Source organism: Thalia democratica, chromosome 1, assembly GCF_965202585.1.
Source record: "Thalia democratica chromosome 1, ktThaDemo2.hap1.1, whole genome shotgun sequence".
In the NCBI taxonomy this organism is placed as follows: Eukaryota; Metazoa; Chordata; class Thaliacea; order Salpida; family Salpidae; genus Thalia; species Thalia democratica.
Genome location: NC_139165.1, coordinates 65,427,871 through 65,435,768, shown reverse-complemented (window position 1 = coordinate 65,435,768; position 7,898 = coordinate 65,427,871).

Here is a 7,898-nt window from a genome sequence, read left to right as displayed (position 1 = left end):
CGGGGCTGCTTTAGATAGCACAAATAGATTTTGTGAAAAAAAAATGTACGAACTGAGTTTAACCTGTTTTAAACGTTTAAAAAAATTAAACCTACTTTAGCTAATAATTTGAATTAGCTTCTGTGTACATTTGTACTTTTTTGTTCATAAATTTTAGTCTTGTTATCTTGTTACCCTAAATTAAGTGTTTAGATTAGAAACTTATTTGTTAACAAACGTCTTTTCAGCATACTTAAACTAGTTTTTGAATTGTTTTTCTTCAATATATGTTATGATAATTTAATCAGTAGTGTTATTTTATGATTTAAAAACATAAATGTGTAATTAAAAACCTTAGAACTTAAAAGTACATAGACTAATAAAATTATTAGTTGCAAAGTTAAATGAAACCAATAAGTTGAAATATATTTTTTTAAAAGCTGTTTTCGTATTTAAACATCAAGAAATATTTTGTTCCTTATCAAAGATTCAATCTTATTTTTTCGTTTAAATCCCATCTGCTACTTATAAAATCATACTCGAACTTTTTTATCTTTCAATAATGTTTTGAAATATGTTTTTACCAGATAACTTTCTATGGTGGAATACTTACAATTCCCACCTTTTTTTCTTTCTTTATTTATTCTTTTTTTTTACTACTATTGTTTTTTTTTAATTGAATATTTATTTATATTTACTGCTACTGTACCCCTATTCCTTACCCTTGGTCAATAAGCGGTTCTCACATTTGATCGGGTGGGAATTGTGCGTGGGTTGGAGTTGATCGAGGGTTGGAACTGAGCGGTTGCCTTCTATAGTTTGTTGATTTCTATCTGATAAACAATTTGAAACAATGAAAAAATTACACTATAAATTTTTATTTAATGCAAGTTTTTACTGTAAAAAAAAAGTTTTTATTCCTCATTACAATAGTTAAAAAAATTTATAGGAGGTCTACTTTTTATAAGTGATTGTTTTGAATCCAAAATAAGTTTATATATGATACAGGTTACAGTATTAATACTTTCATTCTTTTTTAATTTATAATTTAAAGCTTATAAAGTAATTATAAAGTAGCTTATAAAGTAATTTTTTAGACCTTTTTTTTTCCGTAACAGTGTTTTTAAATAGTAATTTATAAAATAGCAAGTTCAGTAAATCATAATTTAGTAAATCATAAAATTGTGAGCTTCTAACTTATTTAATCAAGTAGCTGATATAAAAAAGGAATAAAAAATTATGTTTTCATTTGTTTCTTTAAAAAAAGTTTAAGCCTAGTAGACAAGAAATCAAATGTATTAAAATTTAAAAAAACAAAAAAAAAAAAACAAGCGTACTTTTTTTTATTTAGTAAAATAGATTAAACAGTTCAATTTGTAAAAAAAATAAGACATAACAAATTGAACTGACGAAATTAATGTAGTCAAATTTGAACTTTCAAATTTAGAATGGCGAACTTTCTATTTTGAAGTTACTATCAGAAATATAATTTTCTTTTATTTAAGCCATAATATAAACCTAAATAAAAGAAAAATACTGGTTCGAGCAGATTTAAGCCTCTAAATAAAAAATCTGTATAGGTATGTTTTACTAGTCTATTTAATGGTTGTAGAAAATTTTATATACACTTAAGAAGACATATTTCAATGAAAGACATTAAAAATAGTAAAAAAAATATTATAGTACTTTCATATGGTGTCATTTTGTCAAAGGAAATTTTGAACGTTTCTTTCATTAAGAAGTTCCTTCCAATAAAAAGCGATATTACATTGGTAAATTTATTGGTACACTAATTTAAGGTTAATGCCTTGTTGTAGTAATACTAGTTGAGTGTTTTTTTCGTTATTCAATAAAATATGCTATTATTAATATTTTTTTTTTCTCGTATATATATTTAGAACTTGTATTAGAAATAACAAGATAACTAATAATAGGAATTGATTAGCTGAGAGCCAGGGTCTAGGTGCGTGTCTAGACTTTTTTCAGTAGGGTCGCACAATTTTATTGTTAACTAATAAAGTATTTTCTGTGGAAACTTTTTCTGTGGAAGTACTAAAAACAAAGTACTAACCAAAACAAAAAAATAACTAGTCTTAAAAATAGAAAATCATAACCAATGATATGTAAATAAATTACTTTTACAAGCAGTTCCAGTTAAAAGAACTTAGTTAGAAATAAAACTTAAATCAAAAGCAATTATATATTGAAAAAAAAAACTAATAGCAGACGTGAACAATTATTTTACAATTTGATAAAAATAAAAAGCAAACTGTAAAACTTGTAAAACCAAAAACTATATGTGATTTGGTCAAAAGTTAAAATAAAACCCTTAAAGTTGTAAATTCATTTAATAAATAGTTTTGAATGAAAAGTTTCCTTTTTCAAATTGTGCAACTTTCGTGGTTATAAAAAATTTATATAGTCCTGGACAAGACCTGTATCCAAGTAGTGTATGACTCGGTACCCGACAGGTTTTTTCGTACACCAGGTCCTAGGACCAAACTTTTTAAGCTCTTTTTTGTCGTTCAATGTACAACAATATATTATATACATTTGTTTCCAGAAAAAAATCATATTATTACGTCATGTTTGACGTAGCTCTGTAAAAAAAATAAACTAAACTTTACTTGATGCCAAAAATATAATAACGTAAAGAACTATAGATAGATATAAGTTAGAAGTATATTTATTTTAAAAACCACACTTAATTGCTTTTTTATTACTGTTATTCCGGTTTTTTTAGACCAGCTGGGTCGCACAGGAAATGCCCCTGATGAGAACCAATTAGGGTCGGATTTTAACTGATAACAAATAATCAGGTGGCAAATGATCGAGTGTTGAAAATGAGCGTGTCACGTACAAATGGCTGCCATATCTTGAACTGTGACTAAAGAAATCCTTTAAATGTCACTATGTTTAATAGCTTTAAATAATAACCCTTAAATCTATTTACGTATGCATTTAAACATGAAGCTCTATAATAAAATATAGGTTGTATTATTGAATATTTTAATCCAAAGACTATTATCTCGCTAACTTCCGAATAGGTTTTTTTTTACTTGAATTATTTGTCATTATAACCCAAAAACCATATTTGTACATATTTAGGCGGGTCCGATTGTACATGTTCCGGAATTCCCAGTTTTTTGCTGACTTTCGACTTTCAACTTTAAAACTTTCAACAAATTGTTCTTAGTAACAACAAAATAATATAAACAAAAATAAAAAAAAAAGAAGTATTAACTAGTTATCCTAGTAACAACAGGGTGATATAATGAAAAATTAAAAAATAAACACTAATCAAACAAATATAAATGTGAGATTGCACAAAAAATCAGATTTTGTTTAGAATTAAAAATGGCCAACAACTTCATTAAATTTATTATTGAAACTAAAAAAAAAAATTTCCAGAAGGTATTTCAAATAATGATTTTGAAAAATTATTGTTAAAAAATAATGAATCTTTTCTTTTTATAAAAAATAGTTAAAAATCTTAAAAATACACTTCATTTAGATTTTACTAAAGATTATTCATTTTTCCCTCACCAGGACTCAACACATAGTTTACCTAGTACACATGGTAGTCATGCTTCAGGTCCATTAAAATTGGTTAAAAAAGGGATGGTAACTCATAATTTAAGGTTACTCAGGGAAATTTTTGGTCACTCAGGGAAGATTTTTTGCTCAAAGAGCGGCAACCCTGTAGTATTTTAGAATTTAAAAATATTTTTGTAGAGTTTTTAATAGTTTTAGTTAGACATTTGTTGGTTTAAAGTTGCAACAGCTGATTGTGAGTTCACATTGGTGGCAGTGACCACACAATTGGATTGTTGATGTATTTTTTGTTTCAGCGTTGGCATATACTTGCTTGGGAATTTAATCTTCATGATTTTCCCACACTTTGAGGTTTTAATGTTGAGTTTATAACCTTGTGAGTGTTTGCCAAATGACGTGTCACCAAGGGATTTTTATTTCAGTTAAATAGATAGATTTTTTTTGGTTAGTTTAATGTTAATTTTAAAGGGGAAGGTAGAATTACAGGTGATGACAACTCACTTCAAAATACGTTTATTGTTGTAGAAGGAACAATGAGACTGATATTTTTCTACCAAAATTCTATTTTGACTTTTAGTTTTGGGCTTAATGATTTTCCCACACTTAGTAGATTTTAATTTTGAAATTTTAACTAAGGATTATCTACAGAATAACGTTCCCACCATGGGATTTTTCAAAAAAAAGTAATAACTTGCACCATATTTTATACTTCAATGTTTTTCAGATTTATACTAATTAATTGTAGTATAAAACAAATGGACATGACTAAAACACCAAAGCAAGTTGAGGAATACAGAGTACAGTCAGCATTTGTAATCACAATTTGGCAGGGAGCCTATAGAAGCAAATCTTTGACCATCTCTATGGTCGCTCCTCCTTGTAGCAGCAAAACAACTAAAGTACAAAAGACTAAAAAAGGATGTTTGTCATCTAAAAGTTTAAGAATTATAATTTTGTTCATTTATGTTTTATTTTGAAAAACTTACTAAGTTGTAGTTCATCAAATATTTATAAAAAAAAATTATAGTTATTTTTCTGAACAAATGAACAGTTGAGATTACTTAACAAAATTTTTCATTCATTTTGTAAATACAATTTTGTTTTAACATAATTTTAATCAAAACAATGGTCTTGATTAATTTTAATTTAATCAAAAAATTATATTTATTTGAAAAGACTATGCATGTTAATTATTTTCTAGAAATTTTTCTCGTACACTTGATTAATAACTTACAATATTTAATAAAATTTTTTGTCTTAATTTTTAAACTTGTAAAGCAAGCTTTTCTTATGGTCATAGAGTAGTCTAACATTTATTTAATATAAAATAATAATGGTTATAATATGCAAAATTCAACTATAAACTACAGCGCATATTTATTTAACTAAAAAGATTTTCTGTATTTTTTTAATATGAATTACTTTTAAGTTATTATGTTTGTGATTTTTGTTATATTTTTTCTTGAATCGGAGTACTACATTTTTTCCTTAATTTAAAGTTGTATGGTATTAACTCTATTAGAACCTATTGAGTTCACTAACTTTGATCGCTCATAAACCAAAAGTTACTTTGAATTTTCTTAAGTTTTTAAAAACTTCTGATAGCTAAGTTGAAACTCTTAAAATTTGATAAACTATTGGTGGATCCCCCACCCCTACTGTTTTAATTTAAAAAATATGATTCATATTTTTTAATGGGTACTTTTCAACCTTGTTACATTTTTATGTTAAACAAAACCGAATTGTATAACAGACTCATAGAATTAAAAAATATTATCAAATATTTTATAAATTTTCCAATAAACTAATTTAAGGGCATAGGGGGACTACAATTTTTTTTTCAAATTTTGTCTTTTTTTGTTTATAATCAGATAATATACTTTTTACACTTTACTGCTTGTTGGATTAAAAGTAGCTAAGAAGATATAAGGGACCAAAGTTAGATTCAGAGTAGTTTTTTATAAATTTTAAACAACTTGTTAGAAACAGACGTATAATTTTTTTTTTAATAATAAATAATATTTTTTTTTAAACAATTTCTATCATAAATTTTTTAATGCCATTTTGTTTTAAACAAAGAAAGTTAAAAATTTAAATTATGAGCTAAAATCAATGATAAAATTTTAAACTAGTAATAGGTTGACTTATTTTATGATTATTAGTGTTTTTTATCTTAATAATATTGTTATTTATATATTTTTACAATTTTTTTTTTTTTTTTTTTCAAAAAGGAAAAAATTATTTACTATTTTCAGTGTATTTTGTGGTTGTTTACATTATTATTTTGGTATAGTTAAACTCATATATTTATACATTTATTCAAGTTTGTAAAAAAAAAGATAAAAATGATATATTTGTTTTATACTATTTTTTAGTTTGAGCATTTTTTTTATGAAAACAGCTTTATTTTATTTTATTTTTTTCTTTTTGAGAAAATTATTAAATGTTGGTTGTGAAGTTTAATAGTCTCATTTTTCATAGAGCTCTTCGTTTTAGAGTTTAAATTTCTTTTTCATTTTTAGCTCATTTTAATTTTTATTAAGTTTGGGTATGCAACTCGATGACCGAGAGGTATTTTTGCTATCCAGGTCATTAAACCAAAAAAACTATTGATCAAATTTTAACCAAGTTTGTTCTAAAATACATTTCATGATATTTTAAATTATATTGCTTTTAAAATGAAGGACGAGATAGGTTTTCAATGAATTTGTTTTATTTATGAGAAAATTGCCCTTAAAATTTTAAATACTATATGGTTGTATCCGAATTATTTTACAAAAATTGTTATATCTCAAAAGTAATTAGTTATTAGTTTTGTAAAAACTATCTTATAGTATATAACTTAAGCTTTGAAATGTAAGGCTTATTTATTTAAAATGTTAGAACCCCTTATGCCCTTAACATTTAAAAAATTTAATAATTTATATTTGCTAGTTACTTCTTTCAAAATTAATGTTATAAATTTTTCATGTTAACAAAAAACTAGCTTTTGAAAAAAGGAAGACCAAAATTTTAACCTTTTACAATGTAAATCGTTCGATAACCATTGATCTTGGTGTCAAAATTCCAAAAAAAAAAAACCGGTTAGGACTATTTAAAAATTAAATGCTTTTCTTTCTATCAAGCTGAAAGCTATAAATAAAGAATTTTAATCATTATACAATTTTTACGGCCAAAATGAAACCTAAATTTTTCTTTTTATTAATATATTGAAATTAATTTAATTTTTTTTAAAGTTGTTTATGTAAAAAATATATATATAGTGATAAAAGTGTAAATTTTAAGTATATTTCAAGTATTATAACGATTTTAAAAATAATTAAAACAAATTTTACAAATTCTATAAAAAAAATACTAAAAATTTGTAGTTTTATGATAATTTAAATGTTCAATAGTTAGCCTGGCTTGTATTTTTATATGCTTAAGTTGTCTAGGCTATTTATTTCATAAACTATACAGTTTTAGTTATAGAAAATAAGTAAAATAATTATAAAAGTCTAAATTTTAGTAAATTTTAGACTGTATATTTAGTTTAAGATTTTTGTTTAAATTACTACAAACTTGATTTAATTAGCTTTATAATTAAAAATAAATTTAATCTTAATTCTTAAGTTTTTACTATAAAAAAGTTTTTATTGATGAAAATCGATTTTATAACGTAAATACCAATAATTTTTTTTCAAATTTTGTACTATAACCGAAATTTTAATTTATAAACGTCAGTTTGTATCTTTAATAAAAATGTTTAGTCTATGTCATAACATTTGCTTTAAAAAAATATCGTTGATTTAAAATTTATTTGTCAATTGCAATTTTACTTTAAAACTAAAATATAATTTTTACTCATCCTTATTATCTGATCAAACTATTAATATATAATTTTGTTTAGTTATATATATATTTTTTTAATTTAAGTTAAACTTATTTTAAAAATTTAACTCTAAAAAAATAGTAAATATTTTTGTATCATAGTATGAGCTTGATATAGTTGAAATATGCAAACTGAGTGTACTATCGGTTTGTATGTTTAACCCTTCGAACTAATTTTTTTCTCGGTAGATAAGCGGTTTTCAGATTAGATTTTGCAATATTATGATAATAATTGCAATAGATAATAATTATTTTTTTGTCTCTGATTGTTCAGTTATAATTTACTATTTAAACATTTGAAGTTTTGTCACTGATTTGATTTTTTTGAGCTTGTTTTGTCCCTGATATTAAATTTTAATCAACTAATGATAGTAGGGGATTTCCGGAATTTCTACAAAATGACTCTATTTAGGCGTTTACTTATATGGTCAATAGTTTTACTATGATTTCTGAAAAAATAAACATTATTTTCAAAACTATATCAGTTATACAAC